Raw genomic sequence first — 24,423 nt, forward strand, 5'->3', positions numbered from 1 at the left:
TAAATACAACCCAGGGTCTTCCTGTGAGGGCTTTGAGTCCTACAGGCGCAGCACGTCAGGCTGCAAAGACCCAGAAATCTTGGACCAACCACCTTGTTTTGGAGGTGAGGAAATTGGGCCTCAGCTTGGGGAAGGAACTGTGCCCAAAGTCACAGACACACAGCCAATATGTGGCAGAACTGAGGCTAGAGGCCAAGATGCCCCCGGACATTCTGGGGACTGTTCTGTCCTTCAAGGTCTCAAAGACGGGAACTTATCACATAGCATAGACACATTTTCTAATTTACCTCTGGAGGTCACAGAGTCGAAAGCATTCTTGGCCTCTTGTTCAACAAACCAGAGAACTCTGCCAGGGCATCAGCTCATGGAAAGTTCAGTGCCGTGGAAATCTGGATTCTACTTCCAACTTAGACATTGATTCTTGTGTCAGATGTGCTTTGGCTCCAGACTGAAGCCCCTTTGTAGCTCAGGGAGAGAAAGGGGGCTAGAAGTGAGGGAAACGAAGGCAGCTCTCTCTCTTTTCAGGGGCACCCCAAGGAGCACACTGCTCGTGTCAGTCCCCTGTGTCTATTTCAGAGCCCGCCTCTTCATTTAGAGATAGGTAGATGTGGGAATGGAAACCCACAGCCGTCTACTAGAGGCTGACACTGCTAAATCCTGGGCTGTGTGTGTGTCTCTGTGTGTGTAATGAACACTCCCAAGCTCTTTCACACTTTTGACATCAATTCCAAACTGTTAGTTTTTGAGAGGATGTCTACAGATGACTCATATTTTGCCATTTCTTGTTAGTATCAGTCTTCTGACAGGTGCATAGGGGTGCGCTCCCCCACGTCACAGATGAAGATGTTGAGACACAAAGGTCTTAGTTACACAGAGCGAACTCACAAGTGGAAGTCACTGGAAGACCCAAGTCCACGCTGAGCTGCCGTTTCCCAGGGTGCGCGCAAGGGCGTGGGTTCAAGAACACCAACCGGCTGCCACCAGCTTCCAGACCATCCTGCACTGTGATTTTGCTAGAATGCTTGTTAGAACATCTGTCTTCTCTTTATTAATGCTTCCTTCAGGGACAACGTTCCCTGCTCCCTACCTGTGTCTCCCCCATGCCCTCAACACCCGCCCCCCCCGCCCACACAGAATCTAATTGTTCTATTCATTTTTTCAGATTCAGCGTAAGTGATATTTCTTCAGTGAGGTCCATCCCTACCACCCCCCAAAACATGTCCCCCTCTTCTGTGGTCTCTCACACCATCTTCCTTTCATTTTTAACACTCTTCAAACATCAATAGGACTGTGACCATCTAACCTGAGTCTCTAACCTTGATGTCAGGCACTATCCTACATTTTACTCTCCATTGTACCCTCACAGGCTTAGCCCAGCATCTGGTACCAAGGAAGCAATACAAGGGGCAAATGCAATAAAGAGCTGATGGGTCAAAACAGAAGAGTATAGAAATAGCCAAGTCTTCAGTAATTCATCTCTTGTTAGCAGTGCTTCAAAAACTTGTCGCAACGACCCAACAACCACCCAACGCATGCCAACCCACGCTGCTCTCGCTTTATACCTGCCATTTCTTGCACTTGCTCCCACAGTGTGCTTACAGTTCCTACAGAGCTGGATCCCCTTCAATGAGCTCCCCTGAGCTCCCTTGGCTCAGCCTTCAATGTCAACCTAAAAGTAGCTCTGAGAAATCTTCCTTGAACTCTTGATAGAACACGAAATACCCATTCCACTGTTTCATCCCTGCATCCTGTCATCAGTGTTACAGGGTGCTGGGGCTGAGATCCTGAGCTGCCTGTCTCCACAGCCCCTATGCGGGCTCTGCTCAGAGGTGCTACTCAGATAATAGTGGATGAACAAATGACAGATCAAGGGTTTCCAACATGAGATGTTGAGTTTCTGAGAGAAGATCATCTCTATTAGCCACTTCTTGCACAGCGTCTTTCACATAGTAGGCACTCGCCAGTGAGGGTACTTTAATGCCGTCTTCAGCCAAAGACACTACAGAGAGCAGAGCAATGTATAGAAATAGTGTAACCTTTGGAATAATTCAGATATACCTTCTCTGTGACCTTGGAGAAACGGCTTAACCTCACGAGCGTCAGGTTGATCGGATGCTGCTGCTGCTCCCAGTTGTGATGGAGAGAGGATGTTAACGCATCCGGCATTAGCTTGGCACCTTGGAACTGCTCCCCACCCCCTGCTTCCTTCCTGGGAGTCACTGAGACTGGCCAGCCTCGCTCCTCCCTCTGTCTCCTGGGAAGAAACAGTGGTAAAAGGATTGGAACCCAGAGTCTGAGACCCTTCCTCTTGTCCCCATTGGTCCCCCCGCTGCGCCAGGGGGACCTTACTGAGCAGATGTCGGGCATCTTTCTGCCCTCTGGAGACTTTCAGCCCTAGTGCCAAGACACCTCCGAATACCACTTTGGATGCCTTGGTTTTCAGATAGTGTTCCAATCTCACTGACATCAATCTGCTTAGGTTCTAGTCCTGACAGCTACCTGACTTCCAACCTCGGTGTCTCTCCTGGGCTCCAGACGATTTCCTCCATCCGCACCACCACTTTCACATCCCCAAGCAATGAACAAAAAACAAGTTGGAAACTGTACATCCCACCTGTAATGGTGTCCCCTTCTGCCTCCCTCAGCTCCTCTCCTGCTTGGCTGTACCCCCTTCTCCCCATTCGCCAGCCTAGGCGCTGAGACACCTTGTGCCCCTCCTCCAGCCACACTCCTCATCGCTCCAATACTCATGTCACTGCCAGGTCCTGAATTTCTCACATCCATTGCCTCTTTTCCTTCCCCACTGCAGGCCTTCATCATCATTCACTATGACTCTTTCTGGCATCTTCCAACTGGTCTCCCTGACTCCAGTCTCTCTTCAGTCCATTTTCCAAACTATCTGCAGAACGATATGTTTAAGCCTTCAAATCTCTTTATTACCCTGCTTACCACCCTTCAGTGCTTTTCCACTTCCTGCAGGAAATAGTCCAGACTCCTGAGTCTGGCATATAAGGCCCTTCATGATCCAGCACCCCCTCTGGTTTTGCTTGCTGACCCCACCCTAAAAACTCCTTTGTACACAGACACACCCTAGATTCCAGCCAGCCCCGACTCCCGTCTCACACACAAAAGACCTCTGGGTCTTTGAACATGTTGTCGGTAAGCACTTCTGTGCCTTCAGCAAAATGTTTTTGGCTCAAATGTCATCTCTGATGTGTGGCCCTCTTAGAGACCCAGAAATGAGCTGGTAGCTCCTTCTGTGAGCTCCCTCAAAACATAGTCACTTATATTAAGCCCCTGTTGGCATTGTGACTTCTTGTTTGTATGTGTCTGTCTCCACTAGACTGGGAAATCCTCAGAGGTGACTCCTTCCACAGAATGCCCACTCAACAAACGTTTCTTGAATAAATGAAATATCAGAGGCAGACATGGAGTAATAAATACAACCACTTTTGTCCAGTGATCCTCGGTGTTTCCATCCATAAAATAAGTATCTGAACCAGATACCTTACAATTCTACCAGGCTCAGATTTCATACTGCATCATCTCTCAAGTATACATCTCACACCGTTGGCCCACTCAGTAGTAGGAGATTTTGCTGAGTTATTTTTCCCAAGGAAGGAGTGGGACTGTGGGTCCACCCACACTGCAAAATGGCTGGTCTCAGGAGCTCTGGCTGAAGTCACAGAACTGCTCAAAGACAGTACTCCACATAGGGACCCAGAAACCCATGACCACGCCGTCACAAGCCGGGACTCTGGCCGCGTCCCTAGCACACTCGTGGGTATTGTCCACCCACTTGGGTGCTTGTTCATGAGCACTCACACAGGCATTGTCACAGTCCTCGGGCAGGCACAGAGGGTGACGCATCTGTGCAAAAGAACTACCCACAGGGTCTCACCTCCTCCGGGTCACCGTCCCCATGATGCCCACACCTCCAGTACCACCTACAGACTAACATACTCACAGGGTGTTCGGTTGTCTGCAAATCTGGAGTTTTACACATTGGACCACAACTTTCAGCAGATGGAGACAGGTGCACCTGTATTCTGATGGCTATCTTCTGACCTTCATCGTCACCTCCCCCTCAATAAACACCTCTGCCGGCGTGCTGGCGTTCACCTTCCAGCTTTCCCTGGGAACGTTATTTTACCTCCCTGAGCCTCAGCTTTCTCATCTATAAAATGGGACTAGAGGGGCGCCTGGGTGGCGCAGTCGGTTAAGCATCCGACTTCAGCCAGGTCACGATCTCGCGGTTCGTGAGTTCGAGCCCCGCGTCGGGCTCTGGGCTGATGGCTCAGAGCCTGGAGCCTGTTTCCGGTTCTGTGTCTCCCTCTCTCTCTGCCTCTCCCCCATTCATGCTCTGTCTCTCTCTGTCCCAAAAATAAATAAACGTTGAAAAAAAAAATTAAAATGGGACTAGAGGCCCTGCTTAATTTCCTTTCCTTACATCGGTAGTACCACGATGCAATGAACTAATAATGAATGTGAAGGTGCCTCACAAACACAGACTCAATGCACACACGTAAAATCACACAAGTAGTAATATTGGTAAACACTAGGTTCTGCCTCTCAGGAAAATCGCCTTTTCAAACAAAAGGGGACTGTTCAAATCCAGGTATTTACTGAGTGCATAGTCTCTGCCAGACCCAGCACAAGGGATTGTCACCAACCTTAACTGTCACTATTCCAGAGCTGAATTTGACAGTGTTTTAGCTTAATACTTATATGGTGGAAGTCGTATGTTTGTTCTGAAGTTTTAATATTTATGCAAGTCCATGCACTCACATATATGGGAATAAAAACAATATTTGCATATGTATAGGTGTGTGTGTGTGTGTGTGTGTGTGTGTGTGTTTGAGAGTAAAGAGTACTTTCCCAGGAGGTAGAAATGAACTGTTAAGAAAAAAAAGCACCCCTTCTGGTTCAAATCCTGACCAAGACTTACCAGGTTTTTGACTCAGGACAAGTTTTGAATTCACTGAAGCCGCAGTTTCTCCAGATTAAACATGGAAATAAGGAAAACTCTCTCATAGGTCTGCGGTGCAAATCAAGTAAAGTCATGCGCACAAAAAATACGGAACTGCGTCGAGCACGGAGAGGGCTGGGTGAATGTCACTACCCCCAGAATGCCTGCGTTTCACTCGGATGCCCTGTGACCCGGGGCAAGGCACTCAGACCCTGCACGTGTTTCCTCATCTATAGAAGGAGAGGGACGAGTGTGACCATTCCATGGATTCCTTCCAGCCTCAGGATGCCAGGGTCGTGTATCAAATATCTATTCTACGCAAGCACGCGGGTTTAAATGATGAGCACGGGCAAGGGGAAGCCCCTGCAGCCTGATGTTTGCTCCATTTCCAAAGCGTTTCCTTTTTCTCAGCGTGCCATTTGCTGGCTCTCATAGCTTCAATACAGAGCCCATTGATGGCTAGGAAAAGGAATGTCCAGCACAGCTGCGGGTCCACTTGAGCCCTCCCAGCGAGCACCCTCAAGCCCACTCTCTGTGAGCCCTGTGTTTGTGGAGCCCGTTGCAGCCATGTCTGGAATCCTCGACACCTGCACATCAGCTTCCTGGGCATCTCCCCCTCCCCTCCTCCGCCCCTCACCCTTGGGCTTCCATTTGCATCTGAAATGCAGCTGCTGGGGCCCTGTGGAGGGGAGCCAAGTGGACAGGACATCTCCTTGTCTGCTCTCCCTCCCTTGAGTCAAACCGAATCTGAAGCGCCTCTGTGATATGGCTTTTGTTGCCTCGTCATTATGTTTAAATGAGCCTCATCTGCAGGAGCATTTTTTTTTTAAATAAAATAAAATAAAACCACCACAAAAGACAAAAGCAGATGACATCTGTTCTTTCGATGAAAGCTTTTTTATTTTTTATTTTTTTTCCTGAATTAGACGAGAAGAAGAAGAATAGAAAAACTGAAAGGGGCTGGGCCTCATTTGTACCATCCTTCCATAAAAACAAGACAAGCAAAATTAGTCTGTGTGAGGGGCGAAGGGGTGCTGAGTGGGTAAGAAGAAGAGGAGGAGAGGAGAGGCAAAGGGGAATAAGGGAAGCCCTTCCCACTTCCCAAGTGTCGCATCAACTCCAGAGCAGGAATGCGCCGACGCCATTACTTTAAGCGCCACTTATTTCGAAAGGTGTTCAAATTTACGTTCTCCGTGCTCATTTCACGGGCAAAATGGCGAACAACTGCGTAGCCATCACCCCATCCTTCTCCAGCCGTCTTTCTTTATCAGATACCACGGATGGGTATCTGGTGCAGGTGGTACCTGGGGTATAATTTGAGAAACAACGATCTAGGCACTGATAACCCCTAAATTTTTATCTCCGTCTTAGCTCTTATCTACCAACTAAACCCTCCAGCCCAGCTCACACACTGAGCTTCACCCCTTCTTTGTCAACAGCTGCTTCTTGTTCACTGAACCGTGCCCAGCCCTGAATTCCTGGATTCCTTGATGCCTTCTTCTTCCTTGAGCGCCCCACATCCAACCCGTGGCCAAGTCCTGTCAATGTCTCCCCAAAACATCTCTGATCCCTCCTCTTCGCTCCCCTCCGTTGCGCTGCCTGAGTCCAGGCCACCTTTATCTCTTGCTTAATGTGTGTCCGAACATGCCCCACCCAGCAGCCAACCTTGCTGATTATGATCGCTCTTCAGGCAAAACACTTTATGGTTCTTGGATAGGGTTTAAATCCCTCAGCTCAGCTTCCCGGGGAGTTCAAGAGCTGGCCCCTGCCTGCTTCTCTGACCAGTCCCTGCCTACTGCCCTCTATCCTAAGCCAACCAAACTTCCTCCAGTCCGCGACCTTGCTTCACGCTCCCTCACCTAGGGCCTTTGCACATGCTGGTTTTTCTACCTGAAACACCCTCTGACTCTGCATGTCAATTTCCTCTACCTATACTTCAGGTCTCCATTTAAATGCCACTGTTCCGGGAAGCCTTCCCTGATCACACCTGCCCACCGCCCACCCCAACCACCAAACCAGGTTAGGTGCCCCTACTCTGTGCTCTCGGCAGTGTGTGCTACAGCTCTCAGAGCATTTGCTCAATTTAGTGTTATTACCTATTCGATATTCTGTCCTCTCCACTGAAAAGTCAGCAGCTATGGAGTGGGTATCTCTCTTATTGGTTCAAACATGAACTGATCAACCTCAACACTCTCGCAGCATTGCTGAAAAGACCACTTTCTACCGAAGGCACAGTTTTATTTATGTATTTGTAATGGAAGTCTCCCTCTGAGATTTTAGGTATATTTCAAAATAGCACCATAAATCCAGACCAGGAAGGTTGTCTATAGCTTCAATGTCACTTCCAGGCCCCAGTCCTGCACAACCAAACTTTGATGCAAGTTCCAAAGATAAGACTCTTTTTGGACAAAATTAAGCTGCTAAAAGGAGCCCCTTCCTTCCCTCTTGAAGTCCCTGAGACCATTTCCCTCGGGAGCTTTTTCTCGTTCATCTTCCTCGTAGTCCCTGACGCTTGCCAGTCTCCTTCCACAGCAAGGAACATCGAGGGCTACGGGGAGGCAGCACAAAGAAGGGAGCCAACTAGCCTTGACTGTTGACCAAGTGCCAAGCACTCTTCAATGCCTCTCTTGCTCTCCCCTAACAACTCGGTGAGGTACCACCAGTACGAAAATTGTGACACAGAAGGTAAAGTGACTGGCTGTGGTCACAATGCTATAAATGGCAGAGTTGGCATGTGAACCCGGATCCGCTGACTCAAATCTTCAATTCCAGGCTGATGCCTTTTAAGGAGTAGAAATCCCAGATGAGGAGTCTGACGCAGGGCTGGACGTTCTCTCCCAGCCTGAGAACCTTAGCAGAACCCCACACAGAAGACCTGGGAAAGAACAAAAACGAGTTCTACTGGAAGGCACACCAATTTGGAGAGAACAGGCTGGAAGCCAGGAGGCCCTCTCACCTTTTTCAGATGTTGCCAGCCTGGTCGTGTCTCCCAGGCAGGCATCACACTGTCAAAGGCAGATCATTAATCCCGTCTAAGGATGTCTCCACATCCTTCATCCACTTAGCTTCTTGGGGGTTAGGGATCCCACTGTTAAGACAACTAACAGAGACAAAACAGAATAAAGCAAGCAAGCAAGCAAACAAACAAAACCTCCCTGATTGAGAACCCAACAATTTTTCCTTAAGCCAACATAATAAGCTTAAGAATCTAGTTTGATAGTAGGATCTGCCAGTAATTGGGTTGCATCTTGTTCCCCATCTCCGGTCATCTCCCATTCTTTCTAGGATTTTCTCCCTTAGGAAGTGGAAAGGAAGCATGTTTGCAAAATCAGACAGTGGGGTGGTTCTACCAAAGAGTGCTTTGTTCACTAGACCGCTAGTTATGAATGAGTGGGGGCGATTGAATTTGCTTACCATTAAAACTCCTCCGCATACTGGAATTTTAGAGGCTGAAATCCAGTACATACACAGAACTGAGATGGAAAACCCTATGTGAGGTCAATGCTCCTCAGTGATTCATCATCTAAACGCATCACACTTTCCCACTTGACAAACAGGTGGGCCAACTGTAATGATACTCTCTTCCCATCTTGGGCTAAAGGAATCTCAAGGATTCTGGAGTGACCAAAGGAGGGTAGGGAGAAGTGAAAGTGATGATGAAAAAGTGAAGATGAGAAGTGAAAGAAGATGAAAAATCAGTGGACATTTACTGAGCATTGAGTATCAAGCATTGTAACAATACTATTACATACATGATTTAGTTTACTCTTAAATGCCCCTTCAGATGGGCATTTTTAGCCACTAGTTCATAGATAAATCAAAGTTCAGAAATACTCACTGGCTTTCTTTCTGGAAGACATGAATCTTTTTATTATCACCTTCTCCCAGGTGTCTGTATCCACCCTGGAAGAAATTTTTGGACCAAACACAAATCAGAGCCATGGGTTTGGTGGGTACAAACCTGGAAAAACTCAAGGCTCTGGCTTCTGAGGACTGGGAGGAATAGAGGAAAGGGGAGACTGGACAGAAAGTAGGACTTTCTGGACAGAAAGTAGGACCCTGTTGAGAAGGAAGTGGGAAACAGGCATTTTGCACTTAGTATCTTCCTCAACAGTCTTTGAACATCTCTTTTACAGTCTCCATGATTATTTAGACCAGAAATTCCTAAAGAAAGGGGGACTGGTAAGGAAGGAAGGAGCCCTGAACTGTTGACATATGTGTTCCCTATGATTTGCCAGGCTGGTGAAAGGCAGAGACAATGACTGAGGGGCTAAAGGAAAGGAGATTCAGCAAAGGTGTAGCTGCCCTTGGCTGGCATGAGATGAACAGAGGCTGTGTCTAATTCCCTACTACCTGAGCCAGTAAACTTTGAACAGAGAGAAAAAAACCAAAAAACAAAACAAAATAAAAAAACCCAAAACCCCCTGCCTCACATTCCTTCCACGTCCAACCAATATCCTAACATCTCAAAGTCCCATGGAAAACAAATACCAAAATGAATTCCACAACTAGCTGTAGAATAAAGATGCCTATTCCCATTTGGTAGCTAAGGAATTTTAAGTATTATGAAAGTCAATGGGTTGTCCATTCTTTCTCTCAATAGATTAATTAGTTCCTACTCTATGCCCAGAACTGGATACAGTGGCAAACCAGGCAGACATAGAGCTTATAGAGTAGTGATTAATCAGTCGTTAAATATAAATCAAGTACATAAATAAATATAAAATTACAAATTATGATACATTCATGAAAGGGAAAGCATAGGGAAGTGTAAAGAAATGTGGTAGAAAGATTGGCATAGTTTACATTGGGGGGTCAGAGAAGCCCTGTCTGTAGAGGTGAACATCATGCTGGGAGCCAGGAAAGGAGCAGAGAAGCAAAAGAGATAGCAGAAACAGCCTTTGCAAAGGTCCTGAGGTTGGAAAGCAAGTGGCCAGTGCATCAAGGCGGGGAGGAGAAGGTCAGAGGGCAAGGAAGGGGGCATATTATGCAGGCCTTCTAAGCCATGACAAGCACTTTGAACTTACTAAGTGCAATTGGAAGCCATTAAAGGGTTTTAAACAGGAACAAGATGTGACCTGATTAGCATAAAAAAAATCCCACTAATCATGGAAGATAGATCAGATGAGGGTGGAAACTATGGCTGAAGTCCCCCTAAGAGTTGACGAATCAAGCCCAAGAAACATTAAGTCCTAGTCCTTGATTCGAACTACAAAAGTTGTCTTTAAGAAACCATTATTGGGGCGCCTGGGTGGCGCAGTCGGTTAAGCGTCCGACTTCAGCCAGGTCACGATCTCGCGGTCCGGGAGTTCGAGCCCCGCGTCGGGCTCTGGGCTGATGGCTCAGAGCCTGGAGCCTGTTTCCGATTCTGTGTCTCCCTCTCTCTCTGCCCCTCCGCCGTTCATGCTCTGTCTCTCTCTGTCCCAACATAAATAAAAAAAAAAAAAAAAAAAAGAAACCATTATTTGTGATGTACAATCTACAAAAAAATGCATATCATTTTATTAAACAGAATCATACTTTTTCAAACTACTTATCAACTAAAATGATCTAAAGGCCCAGGGGGTCGCTTCAGGGCGATGCAATGTCTAGCTGGCTTCCCTGGTTACCTTGTTCTACTTTCCATGTTTTCCAAGAACAGAGGTTGTGGAGGGTAGTCATGATTGAGGAACACATATATAGGTCATTTGCATCTGATTCTCCTACCCAGCCTCAACTTCATTACACAGCAGCGGCAACAAATGTCAGTGGCAGGAAGTACCCAACAAGAAGAATTAACCACAACTTTTTTCATCCAAACTTACACACACACTGTCACACACACATACAGTTGGTTTGAAGTGGGGTGAGGGGAGGTAGCCCGCCTTCTCACATTTTTAACCAATAGAATCTCGTGTCAGCCATCAAAACAACAGCCTCTCAGTCAGTTGACCTTTCGTGATGGAGGGGGGTTGTGGGGAGAGGAGAGAGAAAGGAAAGAGAAAACTTAGGCTTTGCATCATTTGTCACTCTAACAGTTGAACACTGAATCAGTCTTATGTTACAGACACATTAATTTGATTAAGATACAATCCGTGGGTCATTCAGGCATACGAAGTACTCTTGCTTGATTGTGAAATTAACAATGAAATCGGATAAATCATTACTAAACTAGAGGTTACTCTGGGACTTGCAGATTGCCTCCCCTCCCCCCTCCTCAATTCATTTTCTTCATCTAATGCTGTTTTTGACACTTAGAAGGGAAAATCCGTGCTAAGACAATGGTGGCACACCAGCCTTAAGCTCTCAAGGCATTAGTTAAGGGAGTGAACGCTGACTCAAAACAGGAACTGATGGTAGACCCATCTCCCAAAGGGTTCCCAGAGTCCCTCCAAAGTGCTCATAACCATTCCAAATGCACAGGCACTGCAGGAAGTTATACACAGCCTCAAGAAAGCCACTTTGACATCTGCAGGCTGAGATCCTGGTTTCCATTTTTACTACATTATCCCCTGCTTGCCACCTTGTTTCTTTCTAGGAGCAGGCTGAGTTTCAGACTCTGGGCCACTTCTGGTCAAATATCTACCAAATCTCCACTGTGTTCCAGGCACTGTGGTGCAAAGATAAACAACAAGACTTGAGCGTGGATCTCAACAAGCTTTCCCCCTAGTTGGTCACTGTGTCCTCATCCGTTCCGTGACTCCATGGCACATGGCTGGCTATGGCTTGCTGCCCCCTGATGTGCTGCAGTGGAGGCATGCAAAGCACCACGGGACATAGAAAAGGAAATTAATCAAAGATGTGGCCTTACGTGGAATGAAGAGGAGTTGATCACTCAGAGAAGGGAAGGGGAGGGCATTCCCAGCAGAGAGGACAAGACAGGGAAGCTTGGGTGCACATTAGGTATATGGTCACAACTGTGGTGTAGCAAGGCAACAGCCAGCTGTTTTTCCCATCTTGGGAGAAAGCATTATTGTGGCTTAACATATATTCCAAATCTGGAGTATTAAGGAGAATCAAGCCCCGATCCCATGTAATATAGAAAAAAGAATGCTGGATTGGAATTCGGGGGACCCACTGTTCCTGCATCTAACACACTATGTGACCTTGAGCTTGGTATTTCACCTGTCTCTGCCTGGGTTTGGCGTCTGCAAAATGGCAACATAGATCTCTTTCACAGGATCCTTTGAAGGGTTAAGTGGGAAAGTATGTGTGAAAGGTTAACTTCAGAGCATCAAATCCTTTTTTTTTAAAGTTTATTTATTTGGAGAGAGAGGGAGGGGCAGAGAGAGAGGGGAAGAGAGAGAACCCCACGCAGGCTCCATGCTGTCAGCATGGAGCTCGACTCGGGTCTTGATCTCATGAACCGTGAGATCATGACCCGAGCCGAAACCAAGCGTCGGACACTTAACTGACTAAGCCACCAAGGCGCCCCTCAAATCCTTTCTGATGAGAGTGTAAATCATATATAGCAAACTGAAGAAGTTACTGATGTTATTTCCAGCGGGCACTGTCATGACATGTTCATGGACCAACAAGCCATCCAGTGGCTGAAATGCAGGGAGCATGGCCCCGGCTAGCTTGGATAGACTCTTGAATGTGTGTGGGTTTTGGATTTCATTCAATTTAGGAACACGGGTTTATCCATTATTGTATTCACTCAACAGATAAATAGAACTGACTCTTAAAGATCATTCGAAGTGAAAAGTAGAACCAATCATCCAACCTACTTAGTCTGTGCCCTTGCAAGTGACCCAATCACTGTACCAACAGGTTGACCATCTGAGAATTTCTGAAGGGCACTCACTGGTCAGATGAAAAATAGGTAGGATTTGCTTCAGCGAATGAGAGTTGGAAATAGCCTCCACGTTCCCTTTCAGCCCTAATGCTTCTTAACTATTCTGTACATGGTGTTCACCCAGATGCCAGTATATACACCATTTCTGCGTTCCGAGATGCCAGGGTCTGGGTAATCCCACGTGTGGCTCAAAGAGACTGATGTGTATGTTATGGCTCTGAACGTAGACTATACACTCCCTAGAGACTTCGTGAGATGATGCAGGGATGTTTCTAGAAGAGCTTTCAGTTGGAACCCCAAGCCATCTGGAGCAAACCAAAGAGTGAGCAAAGCAAACTTGTCACCCTGTGGAAGCAAAGATTTAGCGGTGCGTGACACCTAGGATTACAAGATGATGGAAAAAAGAAAACTCTGCAACCGTCGACTCCCCTCCTGCGCTTTCCTTGTGAGGGGCTGAAGACATTTTATAGACGTGGATGTCTACTTTTCTCATTGGCACGTTACTTTATCCTCCAGAACTGCAAAGGTTCCCCTTCCCTCATTTTTAAGAGATGTCAACCAGATCAAGATGAGAAGACCTCCGAAACCTGCCATGCCTGTGAAGACCATTGCTTAGAGACAGAGCCGGGGCAGCCTTGACATTTGTCCCGTTCCTCCCAGGCGACAACTCTAACTCTGTTCTCCTGCTGTTACATGGGAAAGAAGGGACAGACTTGAAGACACAGCTCAGCTGTGTGTCCTTGAGCAGAATAATTTACATTTCTGGCTTTGGATCTCTTTTCATCATTATCCTCAGAAGGTAGACATGACCTCCAATATCCCTTCCATTTTGGATTCTTCACCAAACTAGGACGCTTCCGACCGGGCTCTATTGGCAGGGCCAAGAGCCATGAAAAAGCTCATAGCCAGCACCTTTACTTCCTCACTTCTAAAATGAGGGTAGTGACAGCTACTGTGCAAGGTAGCTGGAAAGATTAGATATAATATATGCAAAGCCCTAGCACAGTGCCTGGCCTGCAGGCGCCCCATAAATGGAGGTTTTTAAATCAAAACCTAAAGATTTCCAGGTGAAGCCTCTGCCAGTCTGACCTCTGTCTCCGCGGTCCCAGGCATCTTGGTGGCTTGAGCACATGGCCCCTGACTTAGTGCTGGCCACTGGGTGCCCCAGGTCCAAACAGCAGAGCAATGTCTTAGGCTCTTCTGTTCCATCCAGAGGTGACACAGAAAGCCCGCAAAGTTTTCTGCTTCCTTTGGCTGGAACCCTGTGGCCGTGAGTGCAAGCTAGCTCCAAGTGTCTGTGAAAGGGAGGCTTTTCCCAAGGCCAGCCATTCGTTCCACTGGGCTGGAGCCTGCGAGCTCTCTCCATCCCTTGCCATTGAGGGAGGATGAAGTGCAGGAAACCAGAAGCCTGAAGCAGGGAGCAGGAGGTCCTCCTGCGTCTGCTTTGCCAACTTGCCCGGATCCCAGGGTTCTCAGCGCTCGAGTAGGGTTAAGTCGTCACCACAACGGCAACGTTGTTGTAGGCACCGTGCAGGCTTGAAGCGGTAGAAATATGTCTCACTAGCTCCGACTCCCCACCCCCGGCAGAACCTGAAAAAAATCAGAAAATTCCACTTGCTTTTTCCTATTTAATGAGGTCGAACATTCTTAAGGAATGAAAAGCACAGCTCCAGCCTAGCTTTTAATTAGCTTCAGGAGCCCTTGTTTCAAAGTAGCCTCGTTCCCAAAGCTATTCTCTCTCTACTCTGAATGAGATGGAAATTCAATTGCATCCGCCTTGTCGAGTCAGAATAAGACGCTCCCCCCACTCAAGGTCACATGGGGAAAGACACTCAGTAGCCAGACAGACGCTGCACTTTTTGACCCCAGCAGGACACCAGAACCTGGAAAGGATGCTTAACAGAACCCCAGTTTAGACCAAACTTGGTGTTGTTTCCATAGCCCCATCACGTGAACTCGGGCTGGTTTTCCACATGTCCTGAGGAAAAAAAGCCATGGACTTGAGAGCCCAACAGACCCAGGATCAGATCCTACCTTCTCTTCTAGGTGCCTGTGCGGTTAACTAAGTGCTCATAGCTTCCGTCTCCCTCACTGAGACCCAGACATTGCTGCCTGCCTTGTGGGATGGCCAGAAGGACCACATGAAATATTGTGAGTGAAGCATAACGCCCCAGACATCGTCGGGGTCATCAGTGCTCAAACACTGCCCTTCCTCTTCCCTCTCATCTGTACGACAGGGTTAATGGCCCCCACTTTGTTGAAGTAATGACCCAAAGGGAGTGTATGTAGATGAGGGCGGGAGCCCGGGTTTGGCATTCAGAAGTCAGGGGTCAAATCCCAGCCCTGCCCCCTCCTGCCCGTGCAACCTCGGGCAAGTGCCAGAGCCTCACAGTTTCCTCTTATTTGCAAGTTGGGATACCAGCAGCTCCTCCACAGGATCCCTGTAAGGACTAAATGAGATAGTGTACAAAAAGCCCCAGCCTAGTGCCCGGCACACGGTGAGTGTGCCATAAATATTAGCTACTAACAGCAGCAGCCGCAGCCGAGAGTACGCTGTAAAATTTAAAATCCTCTAAGATGCCCATCTCAAATCCTTTCTGGAAGGAATGTGCCAAAGTTACCGGTGCTTATGTAAATGTAAGTGGTTATTATTTATGTAGGAGAACATTACTGAGTATTATTCAGGAAGAGGGAGAGAACAATGTAGAGAAAGACGAAATTTACGATACGGTCTTCAAAGGGGAAAGAGGAGAAAATAACATCTCACCCAGCACGGGAGGAGCATCCCCGTCTATTAGCTCAGAGCTGCCTGTCTGCAGAAGTTTCATCAACAGAGGCTTCTCTGAAGAAAGAAAAAAGGGAGAGGAGAGGAATGGAAAAGAAAGGGGAAGAAAATCTCATTCTGTTTCCTCTAAAATTAACCCTAAGGCTGTATTTATCCAGCAGAATCTTACTAAACACCCACCCCAGGGGAGATACCGCTACACCGAGGCCCTGCTCGGTCCTCAGGGAATTTGCAGTCTAATGAGAACCTTACAACAAGTACATAAATAACTAATTAAAGGTAGAAAGTGAAGTGTCATGAATCATTATCGTCATCATTATTAGAAGCCATTTTTGTGGCATCCCCCGTAGTTGGTACACCGTCCTTTTTCCCGAAAAGAATTTCGGCCGGTTTATGATATAAAAGAAGATATACACTGAGCCACAAACAAAACTCCAACAAGAAATTTAGACTAAAGTCAAAAGGAAGGACGAAGGCTAATCTAATTGTCGGATTAGGCATCGGATTCAGCTTCAGCTCGGAGCTTCCTGGAAGTCAGGGCAAAATGGGAAACTCATTCTCGTAATTTCTCATTTCTTCAATGCGGACGCTCTCTGAAGCAACATACGGAAAGCTACACAAGGCCTAGTTCAACAATCTTGTAGTTTCTATTCAATTGGCTAACGCAAAAGGCACGCGTGTCTGTGGAATCTTGAGACATTCGGAGAAGGCATTAATCATCATCAACACTGAAGACTATGATTTGGGGTCTGAATTACTGTTTTTTGTTGTTTTTCATTTCTGTTGGGACTGTTTCTCAGCCAGCAGCTATGCTGAACGCAAGCTGTTTCACTTCGTACGTTTATAAGAAAAACGTACATGCTTTAAAACACTGAGCGATTTTCGTATCATTATGCTAGACCTGCTCATTTTATTTTCAACGAGATCACACTATGCCAGAGGGCTTTGATCTGTTGCAGGGCTCTCTTGGGTTCATTGCTGCTGTTCTCAAGTCACCCCCACTCAGACAGGTAGGTGGGAGTGAGGAGAATTAGCCAATTGTACAGAAAAATCAAAGACACTTGCTCGCAAAGGTATCTACTTCTGAGAATTACCTTGAATTTTGCATGCCACTGACTAAGAAAGGAAGGAAGGAAGTGACATCTTGAAGGCCCTGGGTTTGGGCGGGCTGCGGTGAAGCAGACCAGCTGTTATTTTTCTGGCTGGTTTCTGGCCTGTTGTGATGTCTTTTATTAAACCAGCAGAACTTGAACTTTAAAACCTGTTTTAAAACACCGTGTTTTGCCTTCTTTTCTAACGTCAGGCATAAAAGTCTTGTGAGTTTGATTAGTGAGGAAGATTTTTTTTTTTTAATAAGAAACAAACACATGAGACAAGCAACGAAGAAGGGGAAGAGGTGCTACACCGAGAGAAATACAAAGAGAATTGCCAAAGAGGTGGAGGGAGACAAAGATGGCCTGAAGGCAATGATGTCTGACCCCTTCTCTGCTCAGGCCCTGCAGTGCCCCTGAGAGGGCTTGCCCAGCCCTCGGCCATCGAGAGAGAGAGAGAGAGAGAGACAGAGACAGAGAGAAGGAGAGAGAGAGAACTGCGCTCAGGGACAGGGCTGGACAGAGAGCCTGGTCGCACGTGCTGGCCAATACCACGCACATCTGTTTGATCTGGCACTGCTCACCGACCAGCTGTTGGCACAGAATCAGAAAGGGCAGGTGGGGGCGTTGGGGAAGGGGCAGGAAGGGGAGAGGGGATTATGCACAGTTGTTCCAAAAAGGAGAATGGCGGGGAGGAGGGGGAGCGGAGGGGAGGTCAGGAGGAATGAGGCTGAGAGGGGGCCCAGGGGCAGGCAGGGGCAGGAAGCCCACAGCTGTGGTGGTGGGCACCACCACTAATCGCCCTCTGCAGCAGGTGAAGTCCCTGAGTCAGAGTCCGCAGGCACTGGCCATGTGACTTTAGCAGAAATTCAGGCACCGGGCCAGGTTTGGGCAAAGTGTCAGGAATGCTTTATCACTCTCCCCTTTGACCCATCGGCTCTCTCACTACTGGTGACCCTCTCAGACTTTCAAACGGGCTGCCATGTTGTGTCCCTCTTTTTCCTACAAGGTTAAGCCTTCCGTTGCCTACCTCAAATGTTGGGTTTTGGTTTTTTCTTTCTGAGCTCACAAAGACTTACTTTCTCTAAACTGTTAAGATCCTCCCAGCTATCTAGAGAGAACGCTGGAAAGAATAAGCCTTCCCACTTAACAGAGGCCCTAGGAAGTGTAAGCAATATTCCTGAAGTCACCTGGCTCAGCCAGTGGAAGAACAATTTAGGCGAATGCTGACTCAGCAACATTTGCCCTGCCAAAACTTGCTCTGGTCCAAAGTTCCAACCATGTGCCAGGAGGCCGAGTTGGTGAGTGGTGAGTGTACTCACCAGGGGAGAGCTGTATTATTATGCAACCTCAGTGTGAAATCTTACACAAGCCTAAGTTCTTTGTCCACCATTTATTCAACGCGATGTGCCAGAAACCATGCTGGCTCTCAAGTAGCTCACCATCTGGGCGATCCTTTTCTGAGTCTCTAACCAACGTCTGTTACCTGAAGGGAATCCATTCTGGTAACTCCCGTGGGTTTGAAAATCTCACACATTCATCACCTTTGCATTTGAAAAACTTCTTCCCTGCTGTTGGCATCACATGTGACAAAAGAGGCAGGACATCGCACGGCAGCTGGGATTGATTACTGGGTCTGTTTGCTTCCAGGAGCTTCTCAGCGCCCAGAGGCTCTAAAGAGCATGAGATGGAATTAACAATATTCAATTTGAAAGATGTAGGAGAAAGACCATTTCATATGGTCTGCCCTAATAATATAGGTTCTGGCTCTGAAGAGTCCCAAGGTTCAAATCCTCCCTTTGCCGCTTATTAGCAGAGTGAAATGAAATCACCCCTGTAATGGCATGGAATTGGGCTACTCGTATGCCCCATTGAAGAGGGAAGCAAAGAGGGAGGCTTGTCCCTTACAGACAGGACATCCATAGTGACAGCAGCCTATCTTCAGCCTCCCATGGTTTTTCTTTATATAATACCCTGATTTCCCACCTTGTGCCACCGCAGTTTAACACACAGATACTAGGGCTAAACTTTCCTACTCAGCAAGGGAACTTCAGACCATAAACCATCTACAGATAATATCAGCAAAGGTAAGTCTGATTCCTCAATGACCTATCACCATCCAGGCTTCCCTGAAGGGAAGCCCCACATCAACTCTCTGGAGGCCTTTTTAGCTGCTTCCAGAACAGGACCTTCTTGATCGTCCAAATGGAAGATGGTCTTCTTCTGGTTTTCTGTAACACATTTCCCAGCCTTCCCTCTCTCCTTCTGGATCTTATCCCTTATCTCTCCAATTTCTGAACACCTTGTTGTACTTCTCCCTCACTGGTTCACTCACCTGGACCTCCGTGCCCACAGGGGCCACACCGCTTCCCGTCACCCAGCCTTCATGCCTTCCACAGCGCACAGCTCACCACAGCCTCTATGCTGCCTGTGAGTCATATAGGGTCACAAGTAACATATTAATTAAATGCACATTTGCATTCTCAAATTAGCTTCCATAGTCTGTATTACAGTTTTGAAGCATTGTAGACACTATATTGATGTAAAACACAGATGTCCATAAGTCATCACATGTAGAGCTCTTTCTCTGGGACCCAACCGCCACAACTAGGACTGGCTGATCGACACCCTGACCGGTTGATAGTCTGAGAGCTCCCCACTGACTGGTGTTCAGCTCTGCTCCAGGCTGAGGGCCGTTACTGCGACCCAGCCTCAAGTCTGTCCTTTCTGACCTCACGCCCTACGTCCCATGACGCGTCTTATCCCCGATACTGAATACCTGATCCCATAATCCACTGGTGTCCTGATTCTCAGAGCTGTCAAGCCTCCCAGGTATTACCATTGGTCACCAGCAGCCACACGTCCTGTCTGAGATCTTTCGGAACAGGACTGCCTCCCAGCCTCCCCCCGGCATGACGATGTAGTGGAAACAGACTCCGGGTTTGAATTCTCACCCCATTGCCTCTTACATGACCAGCCATTTGATCTGTCTGGGCCTCAGTCTCCTCATCAGTAAAATAGGAACAAAAACACCCTGGCAGAGAGTCTGTGAGAATTCATGGCAATGCAGAGGGTTTAACACAGAGTCTTGCTCAGGGAACAGTAGCTGTTTTTCTTTGGATGGTTATCTGGCTCAATGCTGACTGCCACCTGGCCTGTCACCTCCTGCCTGTCCTCATATGCTGCCGGCACTGCCCACACCCACACGTCCCTCACGGCCTCGTCTGGTCTCCGAGTTCCAACTTTTCCCGCCCCTCTGAGTGAGTCCCGCTGTGTCTGTTCTGACCGCTGGCTGTGCCGGTCCTTGGCAACTCTTCTCACCTCCACTCTCAGTGACCATCATGTTGGTAGCTTGCACTCGGCCACAGAGGTACTGTTTATTTACTCCACAGAAATCAGCAAGCCGTACAACAGGGCTCTTTCCCCTGGAGAATTTCTAGTGAAACATTTGCAAGCACACTTGCGTGGACTCTTCATTCTTTATGTACCTTCTCTACGCCTGATTGCCTGACCTGAACACTCACGTGTAGTCCTTCTAAGGGAACACCTCAGAACTTTTCTTCCGCGCATGGACTGGCCTCTCCTTTCAGCAAGAATGCTGCTAAATCCCATGCCGAAGGCGACAGAGCAACTCTGGGCCTAGGCATGGAAACATGACACCAGGAAACAAAAAAAGTCTAACAAATATACATCAACCTCAGGATTGACCCCACCACTAATGAGCTCTGCTCAGCACAGCCAAAGCGTTTTCTTCCTGCCGGCCCCCCTCCTGGTGATGCAGACTCCAGGGGCCCAGGCCTTCACCTGAGCTCTCTGATGGAAATCTTCCAGGCCCTAAATGACCAAGCCCTTCATGCCCCTCCTTGAATGCTTCTGGCTTGGAAGCACTCCTGTCCTGTAGCAAAGAGGGTGTGGCAGGAAACGAATCCCTTACTGCTGAAAAAGGAAGCCCTGCCTTTCCTTCTTGTTTTGAAGGCTCTAAACCACACGTGTATGCTAAGGTGTAAGCATTTTGAGGGCTCAAATCTTGTTTCGGAGGCCTGAGCAAGTGCCCTGCCCCTCAGCGGTGTCGAGTTCAGATCTGCTGTACCTGGGGCCCCTTCTGAAGTTTGTAATGGTTCCTTAGCGCAGGGCCACACTTAGCTGTGTATGCCCTTGAAGAAGGACTTATTAAGTGAATAAACAGTCCGGGGAGCACGTATGGTGGGGTAGTGGAGGGAATTTTTTTTTTTTTTTTTGTTTTTTTTCTTTGGAGGAAACGTGTTCTTGTGGATTTCACAAAGCAAGTTATCTGTTGTCGTACAACCCTATCTATCTTGGTATCTGTCCTGGGTCTCCTTTCAGCAGTATTTTGTTCCTGACTGCACCTGAAAGGATTCCCACAGCCCATCCTTCTTGCCCATTAAACCTTAAGTCCTCTTTTCTCCCCACGGGACCCATACATTCTACCCATTTTCCTCTCTTCACAATTCCAGACGACCCACGGAATGCAAAACACTTCTCACTACCCCACTTCCTCCTGTATACCCACCCCTCAACTTGCTGCCTCAAAATAGGCACACCAACTATGCTTTGGTGTTGCTGTCTTTAATGATGTTCTTTACAGGGACACCAACAGAGAGCGACGTAGGTAGGGGAGGAACGAAAGTTCCAGAGTTCTCTCCTACATTCTCCTTACTCAGGTCTCTGACCCACACAAAAATGTGAAATGTGAGCCCATCGTTCTAATAACCCTTCTTTGCCTCTCTCTCTTCTCCCCTCTCGCCTTCAGGGCAATGCCTCCTGTGCTGTCGGATTACTTCTAGTGTAATGGCAGACATCATGACCTTACTGAGGCATTTCGTGGCTTACAAATCACTTTCTGTCCATTATTTTGGTGAACATCAGAACCTCCTTTTGACCCAGGTGTTGGTGTGACTGCCACCATTTTAATGGGTCAATGAGACAGTGTAGACAGAGTGCCCGATAGATGCCTGTATCAGTCTCCCCCCACCTATTTTGCCCCAAACCAAAGAAATACAGCAATTAGACAACGATTGTATGTAATCCTTAAAAAGAACCTGATTCAAGAGATTTTTTTTTCCCCCGAGGAAAGCATTCTCAAATTATGTTTTAACTCTATGTGATGAGGGAAATCCACATACACTTTCTATTTTCCACCCAGCTGGCAACAGCCTCTTGGTGGACGACCAGACCCTTCCTTTTGTTTTGACATAGTGAAGTCAGGGTGCCTCAGACTGGACATCCAGATGACCTCTTGCTGTACTTCAAAAATCAAGGTTTGAGCCAAATCTGGATCAAGATGAAAAATTGCCATTATTCCCCTACTGGCTTAAAAAAAAACACACACACACAAAAAAAAACTCTATTACTTTTTCTTCCTGCTTTCTGGTCCAAATTACCTCAGAAGTATTTAGTTCTTCAATACAGAATACCTATTGTCTACCCCATGTTGGAATAACACAGGATTTATTTTAAACTATCATTTTAAACTTTTCATTAACTCTCACTGGCCTTTGTAGGTACCTGGCTTTTCTCTCCCCACGAGTCAGGTACCTCCTGTGCCTTCAGCATATTGACATTAGATTGTAGCATGGAGAGGACCAGGGGTCTGCTCCGTGTCAACCTTAAGAGGTCATCTTATTAATCAATTGGATAGAAGATCAATTGGTTCATTCAACACATACTTACTAATCACTTACCCCGAACTCCGATAGAACTTGAGACCCAGTAGCATGAGTATGTGAGTTATGAGTGCGTTATCCACACCTCCCGATTGGACCGTGAGGCCCTTCAGAAGAGTCTGGTCTCGGCTTACCACTCCCTGTCTTCTGACATTGGGCAACTCGCTTCACTTTGGGGTGCCTCAGTTTCCCCATTGGGGGAGGCAGATAACAAACAGCATTCGAAATCCACTGACTCACTTTCTTCCCACTCAACTCAGCAAATATGAGTAAAGCACAGAGCATAAGAGTTACTGACAGAGCTCAAAGAAGGAGGGATCGAGTGCTACTTAGGAGAAATCAGTTCTTTACTAAGGCTGGGAAATGGCTACACAGAACTTGGTCGTCCAGCTCTGTCTCCTTTTGTGCATACTTGAAAACGCCCCTACAAAAAAGAATCAAAATAAATACGGGACAGCCTAGCAGGCTTCAGATGGTGGGTAGCAGCCGAGCAGAATTGGAGCAAGGGTAGGATTTCAATGAACCGACACTGGGTCAGGGGCCATTCCAGGCTGGGCAGGCACATCCAGAGCCAAAGCACAGCGACTGGAAAATACAAAGTGTTCACAGAGAACCGGGAGCAGTCATGTGTGGCCGCAGCACGGGGTGCAAGGAGGGAGTAGTGGGAGATGGGACGGAAAGGTATCGTGGGGTCAGAGCCGGAAGGGCCTGGAGAGGCCCAATGAGGAGCCTGTGCTGGATTCGGTTCCACGGGAAGGTGACCTCACTGGGGAGGCCGGAGCCAGCCCTGCCCCTTCTCAGCCCCCTCTGAGTGCAGGCCCAGGAGAAGGGCATGGGACAGAAACTGGCAGAGGAGTCATCGCCCGGCTTGTTTCTTCACCAGGAAACAAGGTTTCCTGTAACTCAGACCGTGAATCAGCATTTCCTCTGTCAATAATACACAGAGAGAAATGCAACAGCACAGGGCTTGGTGGGGGGGGAATGGAAGACAGGAAGGAATATTCCATGACACGCTGGGCTCTGCTCTCCTTTCCCCCTCCCCGCGAAACACTCCTGATAAGTTCCCAAACGACACTCGGGTTTCCTACCAGACGTCTTGCAGACAGCTTCACGGTATCATGTAAGGATGAAGGCCCCCCACGTGCCCAACTCTCTTGCCATAGTTTGTGTTTCTGTCACCACGGGGATAAGCAAGGGCGCTGTCTGCATTCTCTCGCGTTAGAACTAGACATTCGTATGACAGTGTTTCATCCTTGCAGAAGGTTGGAGGGTGTGTTTGATTGGCCTTTTAGTTTTCACACCCCCCTGTCCAGTATCTTACTTGATTCTCATAATAACCCTGTGAGGTACACGAGGAATATTATACCTATTTCACAAGTACAGATACCAGGGCAGGGACACGGAATGATTCTTCCCGGCAGATCTGTTTTGAAGGAGCCGGAACTGATCCCAGCCCTTCAAACCCCAGTCCAGGGTTATTTTCAAGGTCATAGACTTAAATAAAGTTTGTGATAATATATATTGTGTAGATAGACAGACATGCATACATGCAGTGTATTTATTTAAAATATAAATATATTCTTGGGGCACCTGGGTGGTTCAGTCGGTTAGGCGTCCGCCTTCAGCTCAGGTCATGATCTCATGGTTCGTGAGTTCGAGCCCCGCGTCGGGCTCTGTGCTGACAGCTCAGAGCCTGGAGCCTACTTTGGATTCTCTGTCTCCCTCTCTCTCTGCCTCTCCCCTGCTCACCCTCTTTCTCTCTCCCTCTCAAAAGTAATAAATAAATAAACATTTTAAAAAGGCTTAAAAATAAAATAAAATAATTAATTCATACTATTTAATATAAGTAATACAATATATTTATTTAAAATATGCTTAATAATTACCAAGCTAATTAACAATATATTTAATTTAAAATACTAGCCACAAATCGCATATGTACTTACGTTCTATCTAACACCTGAAAGAATTTTATTCACTCCCTCATTCCACTCGTTCATTTACCAAATATTTATTGGTACTGTGTACTGTGCCAGGCTGTGTTCTGGATGCAGTAGTGAACAAAACAAACAAAACACCCTGCTTTCATAAAGCTGGCAATCTAATTGAGGAAGTCA

The 24,423-nt window shown here is 47.3% G+C and overlaps 1 long non-coding RNA gene across 7 annotated transcripts; it reads right to left on the reverse strand.

Moving 5' to 3' along the window:
- Nucleotides 1-5,859: 5,859 nt before the first annotated feature.
- LOC124527034 (uncharacterized) lies at nucleotides 5,860-24,399 on the reverse strand. 7 transcript variants are annotated; one of them, XR_006965782.1, is made up of 7 exons: nucleotides 24,253-24,399; nucleotides 18,958-19,050; nucleotides 18,109-18,295; nucleotides 15,514-15,588; nucleotides 13,836-14,336; nucleotides 7,926-8,069; nucleotides 5,860-7,844 (listed from the first exon to the last, which is right to left on the reverse strand). It is a non-coding gene; the product is annotated as an uncharacterized LOC124527034 (long non-coding RNA). The 7 variants fall into 7 exon arrangements; XR_006965781.1 differs by having other exon boundaries at nucleotides 18,167-18,295; nucleotides 24,253-24,385; XR_006965784.1 differs by lacking the exon at nucleotides 24,253-24,399 and adding an exon at nucleotides 19,944-22,303 and having other exon boundaries at nucleotides 18,167-18,295.
- Between the last annotated feature and the right edge of the window lie 24 nt (nucleotides 24,400-24,423).

This window comes from Lynx rufus, unplaced genomic scaffold (assembly GCF_022079265.1).
Source record: "Lynx rufus isolate CCGP_SWC_20201006 ecotype Redwood Valley unplaced genomic scaffold, mLynRuf1.p SCAF_5, whole genome shotgun sequence".
Classification (NCBI taxonomy): domain Eukaryota; kingdom Metazoa; phylum Chordata; class Mammalia; order Carnivora; family Felidae; genus Lynx; species Lynx rufus.